This window comes from Cherax quadricarinatus, chromosome 1 (genome assembly GCF_038502225.1).
Source record: "Cherax quadricarinatus isolate ZL_2023a chromosome 1, ASM3850222v1, whole genome shotgun sequence".
In the NCBI taxonomy this organism is placed as follows: Eukaryota; Metazoa; Arthropoda; class Malacostraca; order Decapoda; family Parastacidae; genus Cherax; species Cherax quadricarinatus.
The window spans coordinates 77,553,918-77,571,244 of NC_091292.1; the positions used below are offsets into that span (position 1 = coordinate 77,553,918).

Here is a 17,327-nt window from a genome sequence, read left to right on the forward strand (position 1 = left end):
TGGATCACTACGACAAGGTCCTAGATGCACTAGAAGACAAAAAGAATGCAGATGTAATATATAGAGACTTTGCAGAAGCCTTCGACAAGTGTGGCCATGGCGTAAGAGCGCGCAAAATGCCTGGTAAAGGAATAACAGGAAAAGTTGGTAGATGGATCTATAATTTCCTCACAAACAGAACACAAAGTGTAGTAGTCAACAGAGTAAATAAAGTCTGAGGCGGCTACGGTAGAAAGCTCTGTTCCTTAAGGCACAGTACTCGCTCCCATCTTGTTTCTCATCCTCATATGTGACATAGACAAGGATGTCAGCCACAGCACCGTGTCTTCCTTCGCAGATGACACCCGAATCTACATGACAGTGTCTTCCACTGCAGAGACTGCAAGGCTCCAGGCGGACATCAACCATATCTTTGAATGGGCTGCAGAAAACAATATGAAGTTCAACAATGAGAAATTTCAATTACTCCGATATGGTAAACATGAGGAAATTAAAACTTCATCAGAGTACAAAACAAATTCCGGCCACAAAATTGAGCGAAAATCCAACGTCAAAGACCTGGGAGTGATCATGTCGGAGGATCTCACCTTCAAGGACCATAACATTGTATCAATCGCATCTGCTAGAAAAATGACAGGATGGATAATGAGAACCTTCAAAACTAGGGATGCCAAGCCCATGATGACACTCTTCAGGTCGCTTGTTCTATCTTGGCTGGAATATTGCTGCACACTAACAGCACCTTTCAAGGCAGGTGAAATTGCTGACCTAGAAAATGTACCTCAATTACTGGGAGCGCTTGAAGTTCCTGAACCTGTACTCCCTGGAACGCAGGCGGGAGAGATACATGATTATATACACCTGGAAAATCCTAGAGGGACTAGTACCGAACTTGCACACGAAAATCACTCACAACGAAAGCAAAAGACTCGGCAGACGATGCAACCCCCCAATGAAAAGCAGGGGTGTCACTAGCACGTTAAGAGACTATACAATAAGTGTCAAGGGCCCGAGACTGTTCAACTGCCTCCCAGCATAGATAATGGGGATTACCAATAGACCCCTGGCTGTCTTCAAGCAGGCACTGGACAAGCACCTAAAGTCGGTACATGACCAGCCGGGCTGTGGCTCGTACGTTGGATTGCGTGCAGCCAGCAGTAACAGCCTGGTTGATTAGTTTCTGATCCACCATGAGGCCTGGTCACAGATCGTGCCGCGGGGGCGTTGACCCCCGGAACTCTCTCCAGGTAAACTCCTGATAAATTACGTCACTTTCTCAGCTATTCCACTGCCTGACAACTCTGTGACTGAAGAAATACTTCCTAACATCCCTTTGATTCATCTGAGTCTTCAACTTCCAATTGTGACCTCTTGTTCCTATATCCCATCTCTGGAACATCCCGTTTTTGTCCACCTTGTCTATTCCGAGCAGTATTTTATATGTCGTTATCATGTCTCCCCTGACCCTCCTGTCCTCCAGTGTCGTCAGGCCGATTTCCCTTAACCTTTCTTCGTAGGACAATCCCCTTAGCTCTGGGACTAGACGTGCATGACCAGGTGTGGATTCCAAACTGGTGCTGCATACTCCAGTATGGGCCTCACGTAAATGGTGTACAGAGTCTTGAACGATTCCTTATTGAGGTATCGGAACGCTATCCTTAGGTTTGTCGGACGTCCGTACGCTGCAGCAGTTATCTGGTTGATGTGCGCCTCAGGAGATGTGCTCGGTGTTATACTCACCCCCAGATCTTTTTCCTTGAGTGAGGTTTGCAGTCTTTGGCCACCTAGACTATACTGTGTCTGCGGTCTTCTTTGCCCTTCCCCAATCTTCATGACTTTGCATTTGGCAGGGTTAAACTCAAGGAGCCAGTTGCTGGACCAGGCTTGTAGCCTGTCCAGGTTTCTTTATAGTCCTGCCTGATCCTCGACCGATTTGATTCTCCTCATTAACTTCACTTCATCTGCAAACAAGGCCACTTCTGAGTCTATCCCTTTCGTTATGTCGTTCACATATACCAAAAACAGCACAGGTCCTAGGACTGACCCCTGTGGAACCCCGCTTGTCAGAGGCGTCCACTCTGACACCTCGTCACGTACCATGACTCGTTGTTGCCTCCCTGTCAGGTATTCTCTGGCCTTTCCTGTTATGCGTGCCAGATCCTCTAGCTTTTGCAGTAACCTCTTGTGAGGAACTGTGCCGAAGGCCTTCTTGCAGTCCAAGAAAATGCAGTCGATCCACCCCTCTCTTGTCTTACTTCTGTCACCTTGTCATAAAACTCCAGTAGGTGTACTCACCTAGTTGTACTCACCTAGTTGAGGTTGCAGGGGTCGAGTCCAAGCTCCTGGCCCCGCCTCTTCACTGGTCGCCGCTAGGTCACTCTCCCTGAACCATGAGCTTTATCGTACCTCTGCTTAAAGCTGTGTATGGATCCTGCCTCCACTACATCTCTTCCCAAACTATTCCACTTCCTGACTATGTGGCTGAAGAAATACTTCCTAACATCCTTGTGATTCATCTGTGTCTTCAGCTTCCAACTGTGTCCCCTTGTTGCTGTGTCCAGTCTCTGGAACATCCTGTCTTTGTCCACCTTGTCAATTCCTCTCAGTATTTTGTATGTCGTTATCATGTCCCCCCTATCTCTCCTGTCCTCCAGTGTCGTCAGGTTGATTTCCTTTAACCTCTCCTCGTAGGACATACCTCTTAGCTCTGGGACTAGTCTTGTGGCAAACCTTTGCACTTTCTCTAGTTTCTTTACATGCTTGGCTAGGTGTGGGTTCCAAACTGATGCCGCATACTCCAATATGGGCCTAACGTACACGGTGTACAGGTTCCTGAACGACTCCTTATTAAGATGTCGGAATGCTGTTCTGAGGTTTGCCATGCGCCCATATGCTGCAGCAGTTATTTGGTTGATGTGCGCTTCAGGAGATGTGCCTGGTGTTATACTCACCCCAAGATCTTTTTCCTTGAGTGAGGTTTGTAGTCTCTGGCCCCCTAGACTGTACTCCGTCTGCGGTCTTCTTTGCCCTTCCCCAATCTTCATGACTTTGCACTTGGTGGGATTGAACTCCAGGAGCCAATTGCTGGACCAGGTCTGCAGCCTGTCCAGATCCCTTTGTAGTTCTGCCTGGTCTTCGACCGAATGAATTCTTCTCATCAACTTCACGTCATCTGCAAACAGTGACACCTCAGAGTTTATTCCTTCTGTCATGTCGTTCACAAATACCAGAAACAGCACTGGTCCTAGGACTGACCCCTGTGGGACCCCGCTGGTCACAGGTGCCCACTCTGACACCTCGCCACGTACCATTACTCGTTGCTGTCTTCCTGACAAATATTCCCTGATCCATCGTAGTGCCTCCCCTGTTATCCCTCTTGTGTGGTACTGTGTCAAACGCCTTCTTGCAGTCCAAAAAATGCAATCCACCCACCCCTCTCTCTCTTGTCTTACTGCTGTTATCTTGTCATAGAACTCCAGTAGGTTTGTGACACAGGATTTCCCGTCCCTGAAACCATGTTGGGTGCTGTTGATGAGATCATTCCTTTCTAGGTGTTCCACCACTCTTCTCCTGACAATCTTCTCCATGACTTTGCATACTATACATGTCAGTGACACTGGTCTGTAGTTGAGTGCTTCATGTCTGTCTCCTTTTTTAAAGATTGGGACTACATTTGCTGTCTTCCATGCCTCAGGCAATCTCCCTGTTTCGATAGTTGTATTGAATATTGTTGTTAAGGGTACACATAGCGCCTCTGCTCCCTCTCTCAGGACCCATGGAGAGATGTTATCTGGCCCCATTGCCTTTGAGGTATCTAGCTCACTCAGAAGCCTCTTCACTTCTTCCTCGGTGTGTGTGTGTGTGTGTGTGTGTGTGTGTGTGTGTGTGTGTGTGTGTGTGTGTGTGTGTGTGTGTGTGTACATACACCATTGCTAAACATTTGCATGTTATTTACACTGAGATTACAAAAAACTTGCTTAATTTCTGGACTTTCTTAAAATTTTGTCAGTCTTATATAAAGGTTTGGATTTTGGCCTATGTAGGTCCTAACTTACTTTTCTAGAAAGAAATTGGAAAAAAAATTAAATATTATTTTTCATAAGATTTCTTAGTGTCACATGTTATTATCTTCAACATTTCCTCGCTGATAACTTGATAATGTAACTAATCAGTGGCTTCAAGTTTAATGTACTTATATATATTAGGATAGTGGTCTTTTTGAAAAGTTTCAATTACGTTTTTTATGTCCTAATTTTCCATTTATATTGAAGAAATTTGAATATTAGTTTCCATATAACTTTTGATCACTTTCAAATGTTCAATGCTAATATCCCGTTACAATATCATCTTATGCCGCACTCTGCACTATTCCAATCACGTGCAGTGAGACAGCAGGCTGGATTTATGGAATACAGGGATACCTCTGTCGGATCGCGCAGCGACCGACATACATCTAGTTACTAAAAAGGGTATAAGTATTTATATTGCGGGTGGGGGGGGGGGGGAATGGTTATCAAGTGCAGAGACCGTGCTAGAGTGGGCACACAGTAATACCATAGAAATAGTTGGCATCCATATTTACTGGGCGGGGAGCTGCTGGCTACACACACACACGCACACTTATATTGGGCAAAGCCAACCTTAAACTGAATCGAGAACACAAACCATCAGCGTGTGTTTGATATCCAATAAATGTGATAAATTAATGGTAGTTGGAGTCTAGTAAGCATGGTAGGTGGGAGGGAGGTGGGAGAACCAGACTCATGCAGTTGTCGTACAGACGCCGTAAGAGGAGGTGTTGTGGAAGTTTCTTTATAAAACTTGTGTGGAATTTAGTTTCTTAATCTACCTCCGTAGTGGATTTTCGTATCTGGAACACTGGGCGTTTCTTTATTCAGGTGAGTACAAAACATGGAGATGTAAAGGCATTATATATGATGTCAGGAACTGGGAAAGTTTAGGTAGTGATGTGGGAGCTGCCCAACACACATGCTGATAAAATACTCACACATACAATTATAGGGTGACGTCCCCCACTACACACACACGGTACACATACTTACCTCCACTTGTCCAACATTCAAATCCTCTCTGGTATGAATTGCATTTTAAGACATGTACATAAGCAAAAAAAAAAAAAAAGAGGTATTTTGAGTGAAAAACTCTTGGTCAGGAGGGTCTGTCAAGGTCATGCACATCCACTGCTAATATACCCGAGTGTATCCTGATGTTACCTGCAACTCTCTCTCCTATTTAGGGATATTCAAGGTATGCCATGTTAAAATTTGTCTAATGTATAATATAACTCAATTAACATGGAGTTAATTAAACGAGCCATGGAGGAAAACTTATATTTTTTTTTTTTGGGTTTCGTACTCGTTTAAAAATCTCACAACAGTAACTTATTGAAATTACTTGCTGTATGACTTACGAATTTAGCGCTTGATAATAATAATAATGTATAAATTAACCTGTGACAGTCTGATAAAGTAAACTTGACCTATTTTTTTTTATTGTACTGTACATCAGAGTAATTCAGTCGTTGCTCAGTGGTGCTAAGTTCGACTCACACTCTAAAAGACCCGGGTTCGATTCCCTGGTCTCTCCACACCTGCTGCCCATAATCACCTAGGTGGCATCTAGGAGAGCCACACTGCATGGTTTTCTTTGGCTATCCTGGGTTATCTTGCGTGTCTGGGCTAACACTCTTTAAGTCTTGTGTTGAAATGACTGGAGATGAGACGGGTGACATGACACCTGCTGGAGTGGCGGGTGACACGGCACCTGCTGTAGTGACAGGTGACACGGCATCTGCTGTAGTGGCGGGTGACACGGCACCTGCTGGAGTGGCGGGTGACACGGCACCTGCTGTAGTGACAGGTGACACGGCATCTGCTGTAGTGGCGGGTGACACGGCACCTGCTGGAGTGGCGGGTGACACGCCACCTGCTGGAATGGCGGGTGACACTCCACCTGCTGTAGTGACAGGTGACACGGCATCTGCTGTAGTGGCGGATGACACGGCACCTGCTGGAGTGGCGGGTGACACGCCACCTGCTGTAGTGACACGGCATCTGCTGTAGTGACGGGCGACACGGCACCTGCTGTAGTGACAGGTGGCACGGCATATGCTGTAGTGGCGGGTGACACGGCACCTGCTGTAGTGACAGGTGGCACGGCATATGCTGTAGTGGCGGGTGACACGGCACCTGCCGTAGTGATGGGTGACACGGCACCTGCTGTAGTGATAGGTGACACGGCATCTGCTGTAGTGACAGGTGACACGGCACCTGCTGTAGTGACGGGTGACATGACACCTGCTGGAGTGGCGGGTGACACGCCACCTGCTGTAGTGACAGGTGACACGGCATCTGCTGTAGTGACAGGTGACACGGCACCTGCTGGAGTGGCGGGTGACACGCCACTTGCTGTAGTGATGGGTGACACAGCACCTGCTGGAGTGGCGGGTGACACAGCACCTGCTGGAGTGGCGGGTGACACAGCACCTGCTGGAGTGGCGGGTGACAAAGCACCTGCTGGAGTGGCGGGTGACACGGCACCTGCTGGAGTGGCGGGTGACACGGCACCTGCTGGAGTGGCGGGTGACATGGCACCTGCTGGAGTGGCGGGTGACACGGCACCTGCTGGAGTGGCGGGTGACACGGCACCTGCTGGAGTGGCGGGTGACACGGCACCTGCTGGAGTGGCGGGTGACACGGCACCTGCTGGAGTGGCGGGTGACACGGCACCTGCTGGAGTGGCGGGTGACACGGCACCTGCTGGAGTGGCGGGTGACACGGCACCTGCTGGAGTGGCGGGTGACACGGCACCTGCTGGAGTGGCGGGTGACACGGCACCTGCTGGAGTGGCGGGTGACACGGCACCTGCTGGAGTGGCGGGTGACACGGCACCTGCTGGAGTGGCGGGTGACACGGTACCTGCTGGAGTGGCGGGTGACACGGCACCTGCTGGAGTGGCGGGTGACACGGCACCTGCTGGAGTGGCGGGTGACACGGCACCTGCTGGAGTGGCGGGTGACACGGCACCTGCTGGAGTGGCGGGTGACACGGCACCTGCTGGAGTGGCGGGTGACACGGCACCTGTTGTAGTGACAGGTGACACGGCACCTGCTGGAGTGGCGGGTGACACGGCACCTGTTGTAGTGATAGGTGACACGGCACCTGTTGTAGTGACAGGTGACACGGCACCTGGAGTGGCGGGTAACACGGCACCTGTTGGAGTGACGGGTGACACAATACCTACTGGAAAGACCTGAGAAAATGTACTCCCTAGGGTAACGGGAGCCAACACTTGCCTTGCTGGGGTGACGGGAGCCGACACCTGCCTTCTGGGGTAACGGGGGCCAACACCTGCCTTGCTGGGGTAATGGGGGCCAACACCTGCGTTGCTGGGGTAACGGGGGCCAACACCTGCGTTGCTGGGGTAACGGGGGCCAACACCTGCGTTGCAACACTGAACAGTTGCAGTAAACGGGAGCAGGTTTTCGCTGGATTCTAATACGTTTGACATGCAAGAATGTTGAATTGATTAATGTCTGCTGCAGGTGATGTCTGCTGCAGATATCTGCTGCAGGTGATGTCTGCTGCAGATATCTGCTGCAAGTGATATCTGCTGCAGGTGATGTCTGCTGTAGTTGTCTGCTGTAGGTAATGTCTGTTGTAGTTGATGCCTGCTGCAGGTGATGTCTGCTGTAGTTGATGTCTGCTGTAGTTGATGTCTGCTGTAGTTGATGTCTGCTGTAGTTGATGTCTGCGTGGAGTAGGTGCTTAGTGCCGCACGCACGCATGTGCATATAAGCAATCGTACGTACACACACACACACACACACACACACACACACACACACACACACACACACACACACACACACACACACACACACACACACACACACACACACCTGACCAAGCACGTCAGGAAATTAAGAGAAAATGCAAAGGTTTGTAGCGAGACTAGTCCCGGAGCTAAGGGGCATGTCCTACGAGGAGAAGTAAAAGGAACTCGACCTGACGACACTAGGACAGTAGTGTCGAAAAAACTGTCAACCTAGATGACCCGCAAGACCAAGCCATTTTGATGGGAGAAGTGTGGGAGAGAATTCCCTCATACAGTAATAGAAGATTCAACAATGACCACTACCAGTGGGTCAACCAGTAGAGAGATGATAATGTTGCAGACTTCCAACTACTATACCATTAATTGACACAATTCTTGAAGATGAGCACCCCCTTACTAGACTCATTACTCTGGGGAGATGTGCCAAGTGATAGGTAGAATGAGAAATAAAACCCCTGGCCTCTCAGGCATAGCAGTAATACAAATAAAGTACTTAACCCGAAACTGTAAGATGACTGGTAAACATCTGTAATGCCATCCTGACTTCTGGACACTTTCCCGTGACACTTGAAACAGCGAGAATGATACACATTGCAGAAATCAACAAAGATAAACATAAGACAGAGAACTACAGACCTATCTCCTCGAAGTCACTGACAAAATCTTTGAAAAAGTTGTCTCTGATATGCCGAACTATTACATGGATTTCCATCACCTCTTCATTGAAAAGCAGCTTAGTTTTAGGACACACAGAGGAACCCAACACATCAATATCATCTTCGATGCCGTTGACAGCCTGCGTAAAAAGGGCAACCTTGCAAGATTGCAACTCAGGATTTACACAAAGCATTTGACAACCTATGGCACGACGGCCTCATTCAACCTTGCTGACCTTCCTGACCATAATTGGACCTTTCTTTGACTTGTATACAACTTCTTAACAAGTAGAAGCATCATCCCCACCTTCAACGGCAAGACGGCGGAGTCACTTGCACAAACAGTTGGAGTGCCGCAGGGATCATGCTTGAGCCTTATTCTTTTCAATATGTAGATGACCTTCCCCAACCTGAATATAATGACTATATCATTACCCAATTTGCTGACGATGTTATCCATGTAGTATCATCCACTCCTGCATCCGCAAAAACAAAAAGATAGAAAAAATGATATAGAATTGCAAAGAACAGCCAACTGGGAGAAAAAAAATAGAGAATCACGACCACTCCTGACAAGGTCCTCATCAGTACCATCGGATGTTTTGCCACAACAGTTGAAAACAATGGCAATGCATCCATCAGAGGTACACCTATCACCATTAAAAATTCCGAACAAGATCTTGGGCTATGAGATAGATTACTCCACATCACACGTCACTAAAAAGGTAAACTTAGCCAAAAACTCGCCTCAGTCAGCTATACAGGTCCCTTCTCATATCAAGAAGCACCTGTATAAGATGACAAGACTTCTTGCATGCCTGTCTCTAACAACAAAAAATAACATGTTACAGCTGCAAAGAATCCAGAACAATGCACTCCACTTTATCTCAGGCAACAGACTGAGGGACAGAATCACAATGGAAGATCTGTACATCCAGCAGAAAATCGACTCGATAAATGTCAGGCTCGACAAATTAAAGAAGCGATAATTATATGACATGCAAGGAAAAAGCCACCCCAGTCAACAACCGCCACTGACTACATAATCAGTACACCTCTCCACAGAACCCACATGTCTCTCCAACAAAGAGTCTGACGTTTCATTCACAAGGAGAACTTCTCAAGACCAAAGATTCTGAGTGATCTTCCTGAAGATATAGAAGAATGGCTACCACCAGAGCCAATCTATGTTTAAGAGAGAGAAAACCATCCTTACCGATGACACCATGAATCTAACCAGGTAGCATCTGAAAACCACCTACGGCAGGACACCGCCTCAGAATTAGATCAGCTGACCACCAGCTCCAGCAAACTCCTTTCAACTAGCCCTAACAAATTGTCTCCTTCGCTTAAAAACAAAATGGCAATAACAGAAATGTACCTACCACCAGTTCACTGTCATGCGTGTATGCATCTTGTATACACATGTGCCTCTGACGGGTGGTGTGGTATATCAATCATCTGATTATTATGCATAACACAACACAAAACACACCTTCATTAATATACACCAGAGTGGTTGAGTCACTTACCTATATTACCCCCTCCCTCCTTAACACACCCACCCAACCTTCCATCTTTATATATTCTTCCTTCCCCAACTTACCAACGCTCTGGTTATAGTTTTCGTATATTTGTAGGGTACCACAAGAGCACATTGAGACACAAAAGGTCTAGGAACCAGGTCCCGAAAGAGTTACCAAGAGTACGATGGATTTATTTCTACAGCTACCTGGAGATTATTCCGGGGATCAACGCCCCCGCGGCCCGGTTCACGACCAGGCCTCCCGGTGGATCAGGGCCTGATCAACCAGGCTGTTACTGTTGGCCGCACGCAGTCCAACGTACAAGCCACAGCCCGGCTGATACGGCACTGATTTTAGGTATCTGTCCAGCTCTCTTTTGAAGGCAGCCAGGGGTTTATTGATAATTCCAATTATGCTTGGTGGGAGGCTGTTGAACAGTCTTGGGCCCCGGACACTTATGGTGTTTTCTCTTAGTGTATCAATGGCGCCCCTACTTTTAATTGGGGGTACTTTGCGTCGCCTGCCCAGTCTTTTACTTTCGTAGGGAGTGATTTCTGTGTGCAGATTCGGGACCATTCCTTCCTGGGTTTTCCAAGTGTAGATTATGATATATCTCTCCCTCCTGCGTTCCAACGAGTACAAGTCACGTGCTTCCAAGCGTTCCCAGTAGTTAAGGTGTTGACAGAACTTATACGTGCAGTAAAGGATATCTGTACACACTCTAGATCTGCAATTTCACCTGCTTTGAATGGAGATGTTGATGTACAGCAGTATTCCAGCCTAGAGAGGACAAGTGATTTGAAAAGGATCATTGGCTTGGCATCCCTCGTTTTGAACGTTCTCATAATCCATCCTATCATTTTCTTTGCACGTGCAATCATGGCACTGTTGTGATCCTTAAAAGTGAGATCCTCAGACATTACTACTTCCAGGTCCCTTGCATTATTTTTCCGCTCTGTTGTATGGCCAGAGTCTGTAGTATACTTTGTTCTAGTTATTATCTCCTCCAGTTTTCCATAACGGAGTGGTTGGAATTTGTCTTCATTGAACATCATAGTGTCTCCGGCTGCCCACTGGAAAACTTTGTTTATATCTTCTTGGAGGTTAACCGTGTCCTCAACAGATGACAGTCTCATGCAGATCCTAGTATCATCCGCAAAGGATGATACGGTGCTGTGGTGTATATCTCTGTCTATGTCTGATATGAGGATGAGGAATAGGATGGGGGGCGAGTACTGTGGCTTGTGGAAGAGAGCTGTTCACTATGGCAGCCTCCGATTTAACTCTGTTGACCACTACTCTTTGTGTTCGATTTGTTAGGAAGTTGAAGATCCATCTCCCCACTTTCCCAGTTATTCCTTTAGCACGTATTTTGTGCGCTATTACGCCATGATCGCACTTGTCAAACGCTTTTGCAAAGTCTGCATTGTGATTTTCTTCCAGTGCATTCGAGGCCATATCATAGTGATCCAGTAGTTGTGAGAGGCAGGAGCGACCTGCCCTGAACCCATGTTGCCCTGGATTGAGCAGTTTTTGGGAATCCAAGTGGTTTGCAATCCTGCTTCTTAGCACTCTTTCAAAGATTTTTATGATTTGGGATGTCAGAGCTATTGGTCTATAGTTCTTAGCTAATGCTTTTCTGCCACCTTTATGGAGTGGGGCTATATCCGTTGTTTTAAGTGACTGTGGAATTTCACCCATGTCCAAGCTCCTCCTCCATAGTGTATTAGGGCACGTGAGAGGGGTTTCTTGCAGTTCTTAATGAATACAGAGTTCCACGAGTCTGGGCCCGGGGCTGAGTGCATGGGCATGTTGTCGATGGCTTTTTCGAAGTCTATCGGAGTTAGGGTAATGTCGGAAATCTGGCAAACATTTATGGAGTTTTGAGGCTCATTCATGAAGAAATCATTTGGGTCGTCGATCCTCAGACTGATTAGTGGGATTTTAGTATTTCACTCATTTCCTTGTTGTCATCTGTGTAAGTCCCATCCTGTCTGAGTAATATTTCGAATTTCTTCCAATTTCACTAATAGCTTTAAGCTCCTCCTGTCTCTCCTGGTTCCTGTAAGAGTCCTTTAACTTAAGTTCGATAGTTTCCACTTCCCTGGTCAGTGCCTCCTTCCGTGTATCAGATATTTTAGCATTCCTGAGGAGCTCAGTGACTCTTCGCCGTCTTCTGTAGAGGGAGTGTCTTTCTCTCTCCAGTTTACTCCTGCTCTTCTTCTTTCTTAGGGGAATATGCCTAGAACATGCTTCAGCTGACAGGAAGTTGATCCTTTCAAGGCACTGGTTTGGATCCATGTTATTTAAGATATCTTCCCAACATGTTTCATTTAGGACATGGTTTACCTGGTCCCAGTTGATGTTCTTGTTGTTGAAGTTGTATTTTGTGAAGACACCTTCACAGGTACATGCATTATGCTGATCATGACCCCTATGCATGTACGTCTGGACTTCGATTAGAGTGTGATCGGAATTAGTTGTTTTTGATATTCTTATGTCTCTTACCAGGTCCTCATTATTTGTGAAGATAAGGTCAAGTGTGTTTTCTAGTCTTGTTGGCTCCACTATCTGCTGGCTTAAGTTGTGTTTATCGTAGAGACTTAGTAGCTCGTGTGTGACCTTTCATCTGCGCTACTTCCGGGGATTGTTTCAGTTATAACATTATTCGCTACATGCTTCCATTTTGTATGCCTTAGGTTGAAATCACCAAGCAGTAAGATGTTTAGAGATGGTGCTGGAAGACTTTCCAGACAGTAATCAATTTTCAGTAGCTCTTCCTTGAACTGTTGGGAGGTTGCATCTGGTGGCTTATATACAGCCACAATGACTAGGTTTTGGTTCTCGATCTTTACTGATAGAACTTAAACTACCTCATGTGTGGTGTTCAGCAACTCCATGCAGATGAGCGACTCTTTGACATACAGGCCAAATCCCCCTTGTTTCCTGTTCTTTCTGTCACATCTAAAAAGGTTGTAACCACTTATCCATATTTCACTGTCAAAGTGATCTTTTGTGTGAGTCTCTGTGAAGGCTGCAAACATTGCATTAGACTCCTCTAGAAGTCCACTGATAAAAGGTAATTTGTTGTTGGTGGATGGCTTAAGGCCCTGTATATTAGCAAATATGAACGAGGTTGTTTTCTGTGTTTGTTGGGGGGATTTTGTTATTGGTATCAGTAGTTGTAGTTCTGGGTGGCCACTGGCTGCGCCTCCAGTCCAACAGGGCTCCAAGGTGGTGGACTATTTTTGTTATTTCCTTCCATTTTCTTTTAACGTTTCCTGCCACTAAAAAATCACCTGGAGTTGGGTTGTCGTAGCTACTATTGTTTGTCTTGTGGGGTCTGTGCCTCCTGGTCCCTTTTAGATGGTATGCAGGGCAGTTGATGTTGTAACACTGCTTCTGGAGGACTGAGGAGTGACACATTTTTAGGTGAAAGAAAGTACAGGAAGAAGAACGACACACTCCTTTGGACAGGAGGTCGCTACATTTTTTGGGATGCTCAAAGTTGCATGTCCCATTTTTTTTTCCTGATATTCCGTGCTTACAAATGCTGACTAACTTTTTGTAAGCAATTCAGGGATATTTGCTTAATATGTCTAGTATCTTATTTTCATTAAGACATATCACATAGGTTATTATACTGTCTCAATATTTCTCAGACAGTTAAGTGTATATTGATTACATACTTCACGTTCAGTCTGATAATCATTTGTAAGCCTGACTACTACGTCATCAGGCAGTCTGTTCAAATTTCAAATTGCTCCATAAATATACTTACCTGCATTAGGAATACTAGAAGAGAAGTAAATAATGAAGTAATGTCTAGGGATGTAGTTAGAAGCCTGAGTAGGTCTATCACACTATATAGGATATAGCAGTTACTTAATAAATTTCAGTGATAAAGACTGGGGAAATAGAAGCTTTACATATTTAAAGTGATACACGACGTTTCACTACGTGAGCGAAACCTTTTGTATCTGTATACATATTTTGTTTCTTGATGTTTTAATACCATCCACATCTACCCCCCCCCACAGGCGTTGTATAATCCTACGGGTTTAGCGCTTCCTCCTTGAATATAATAATAATAATCTTGATGGTTTATCATTATTCGCCAGTTGTTGACACCATTCCACAATGTGTTTGTAGTTATGAGTACGACTGCAGGATGTGGCCAGCCGGATGTTACCGTAACAACGGATAGCCGAATAGACGGGAATGGAATAATTATTACAGAATACAGTAGCACCGTGTTATGACTGTACACACGGTGACGACGGGGGTCAGGGTGGGGTGAGGGGATGCTAAGAGACCAACCATCTTGATGGTATCTGGTAGTACTGCTAGGGAGCATCACCTCCTACGGCTCTCTCTCTCTCTCTCTCTCTCTCTCTCTCTCTCTCTCTCTCTCTCTCTCTCTCTCTCTCTCTCTCTCTCTCTCTCTCTCCCTCCCCCCCTCTCCCTCTCAGACTAGACCTAAATCGGTAAGGAAATATTAAGAATTAAAAGTACATTATTTTTTGAGGGTTTTCTATCATTTTCTTTAGAAAAATAAATTTCTTCACTGAAAGTAAGATAATTTTGGCTAAAAAACGCATTAACAGTAAAATAAAAAAGTAATCTTGTTGATTTTAATGAAGTTTGCATAAGTGTATACTGAGTGCAATTAGTAAGATTTTCGTGCTCGTAAAAAGTGTTATTCTGAATGGATTTTGTGTCAGGATGTTTATACGGCTTGTTGCGAGCCCCCCACCTCCCCCTCCACCCTTCCATCCTCCCCCCTTCCCCCTCCCACCTTTCGGTCTTTGTATTGACCTGCCGCTGTATGTCTCTTGATGTATAGACCTGGGTGTAGTGATCATCAGCAGCATTACGTGAAAGCTGGATGTAATCCTGGTAAAGCACCATGGTGGGTGGGAGACAATATTATCATGGTAGACAGGTAGAGTGACCTGACACCATTGTGGGTGGGAGACAATATTATTGTCCCACCATAGAGTGCAGTCTTATTCTATTACGATGGTGCAGGATTATCATGGTAATCCTGCACCGTGGTGAGATTACAAGTATTATCATGGTAGTCATCCTGCATTATGGTGATATACCTTTACCTTTGAAATACCGTTGACGAGTTTCGAGAGTTTTCTTATTCCCGGAGCCGCGCTCTGGGTCAAGCTTCCCTGGTGCTTGGCTGTTGGTGCTGGCGCCCCCCCCCCCCCATCGCTGACACACACACACACACACACATCTACCACAGCCTAGTTGATCCGACTTTTGGCGGAGGAACTTGTCCTATTTCCTCTTGAAGACCCTGGTAGAATGTTGAGTAGTCTGGGCTCGTCGATGTTGATACAATGGCGCCCACTGAGTGTATTTTACATTTTCTCTCACATCTTTCACTCCAGGATGTTGCTATGGCACTGTGGTTCCACGTATGTATTATGTACTATCTCTCATCCGCTCCAGCAGGTACATATTTAGGACTCTGAGGCGTTCCCAGTAATTTAATGCGGAGCTGTCAGCACAGAACAGTATTCAACAGTAGTATACAAATTAATTGGGACAGGGGTAAATTTTGTGATTATTTCATGTCTTAGTCTCCGGCTTAATATAGCTTGGGTTCTGAAGAGTTTGCTACCGAGTTTTGGCAACCATCCAGCTATTACCTGGAGAGAGTTCCGGGGGTCAACGCCCCCGCGGCCCTGGTCTGTGACCAGGCCTCCTGGTGGATCAGAGCCTGATCAACCAGGCTGTTGCTGCTGGCTGCACGCAAACCAACGTACGAGCCACAGCCCGGCTGGTCAGGAACCGACTTTAGGTGCTTGTCCAGTGCCTGCTTGAAGACTGACAGGGGTCTGTTGGTAATCCCCCTTATGTATGCTGGGAGGCAGTTGAACAGTCTCGGGCCCCTGACACTTATTGTATGGTCTCTTAACGTGCTAGTGACACCCCTGCTTTTCATTGGGGGGGATGTTGCATCGTCTGCCAAGTCTTTTGCTTTCGTAGTGAGTGATTTTCGTGTGCAAGTTCGGTACTAGTCCCTCTAGGATTTTCCAGGTGTATATAATCGCGTATCTCTCCCGCCTGCGTTCCAGGGAATACACGTTTAGGAACCTCAAACGCTCCCAGTAATTGAGGTGTTTTATCTCCGTTATGCGCGCCGTGAAGGTTCTCTGTACATTTTCTAGGTCAGCAATTTCACCTGCCTTGAAAGGTGCTGTTAGTGTGCAGCAATATTCCAGCCTAGATAGAACAAGTGACCTGAAGAGTGTCATCATGGGCTTGGCCTCCCTAGTTTTGAAGGTTCTCATTATCCATCCTGTCATTTTTCTAGCAGATGCGATTGATACAATGTTATGGTCCTTGAAGGTGAGATCCTCCGACATGATCACTCCCAGGTCTTTGACGTTGGTGTTTCGCTCTATTTTGTGGCCAGAATTTGTTTTGTACTCTGATGAAGATTTAATTTCCTCGTGTTTACCATATCTGAGTAATGGAAATTTCTCATCGTTGAACTTCATATTGTTTTCTGCAGCCCACTGAAAGATTTGGTTGATGTCCGCCTGGAGCCTTGCAGTATCTGCAATGGAAGACACTGTCATGCAGATTCGGGTGTCATCTGCAAAGGAAGACACGGTGCTGTGGCTGACATCCTTGTCTATGTCGGATATGAGGATGAGGAACAAGATGGGAGCGAGTACTGTGCCTTGTGGAAGAGAGCTTTTCACCGTAGCTGCCTCGGACTTTACTCTGTTGACGACTACTCTCTGTGTTCTGTTAGTGAGGAAATTATAGATCCATCGACCGACTTTTCCTGTTATTCCTTTAGCACGCATTTTGTGCGCTATTACGCCATGGTCACACTTGTCGAAGGCTTTTGCAAAGTCTGTATATATTACATCTGCATTCTTTTTGTCTTCTAGTGCATTTAGGACCTTGTCGTAGTGATCCAATAGTTGAGACAGACAGGAGCTACCTGTTCTAAACCCATGTTGCCCTCGGTTGTGTAACTGATGGGTTTCTAGATGGGTGGTGATCTTGCTTCTTAGGACCCTTTCAAAGATTTTTATGATATGGGATGTTAGTGCTATCGGTCTGTTGTTCTTTGCTGTTGCTTTACTGCCCCCTTTGTGGAGTGGGGCTATGTCTGTTGTGTTTAGTAACTGTGGGACGACCCCCGTGTCCATGCTCCCTCTCCATAGGATGGAAAAGGCTCGTGACAGGGGCTAATTGCAGTTCTTGATGAACACGGAGTTCCACGAGTCTGGCCCTGGGGCAGAGTGCA

At 46.3% G+C, this 17,327-nt stretch overlaps 1 protein-coding gene across 1 annotated transcript in view; it reads left to right on the plus strand.

Moving 5' to 3' along the window:
• Positions 1-4,754: 4,754 nt before the first annotated feature.
• Positions 4,755-17,327, plus strand: part of LOC138852415 (uncharacterized) — a 738,964-nt gene continuing 726,391 nt past the window's right edge. The window contains exon 1 of the mRNA XM_070082996.1: positions 4,755-4,898. The gene's annotated coding sequence lies outside the window, so the exon portion shown is untranslated. The remainder of the gene's footprint in view (positions 4,899-17,327) is intronic.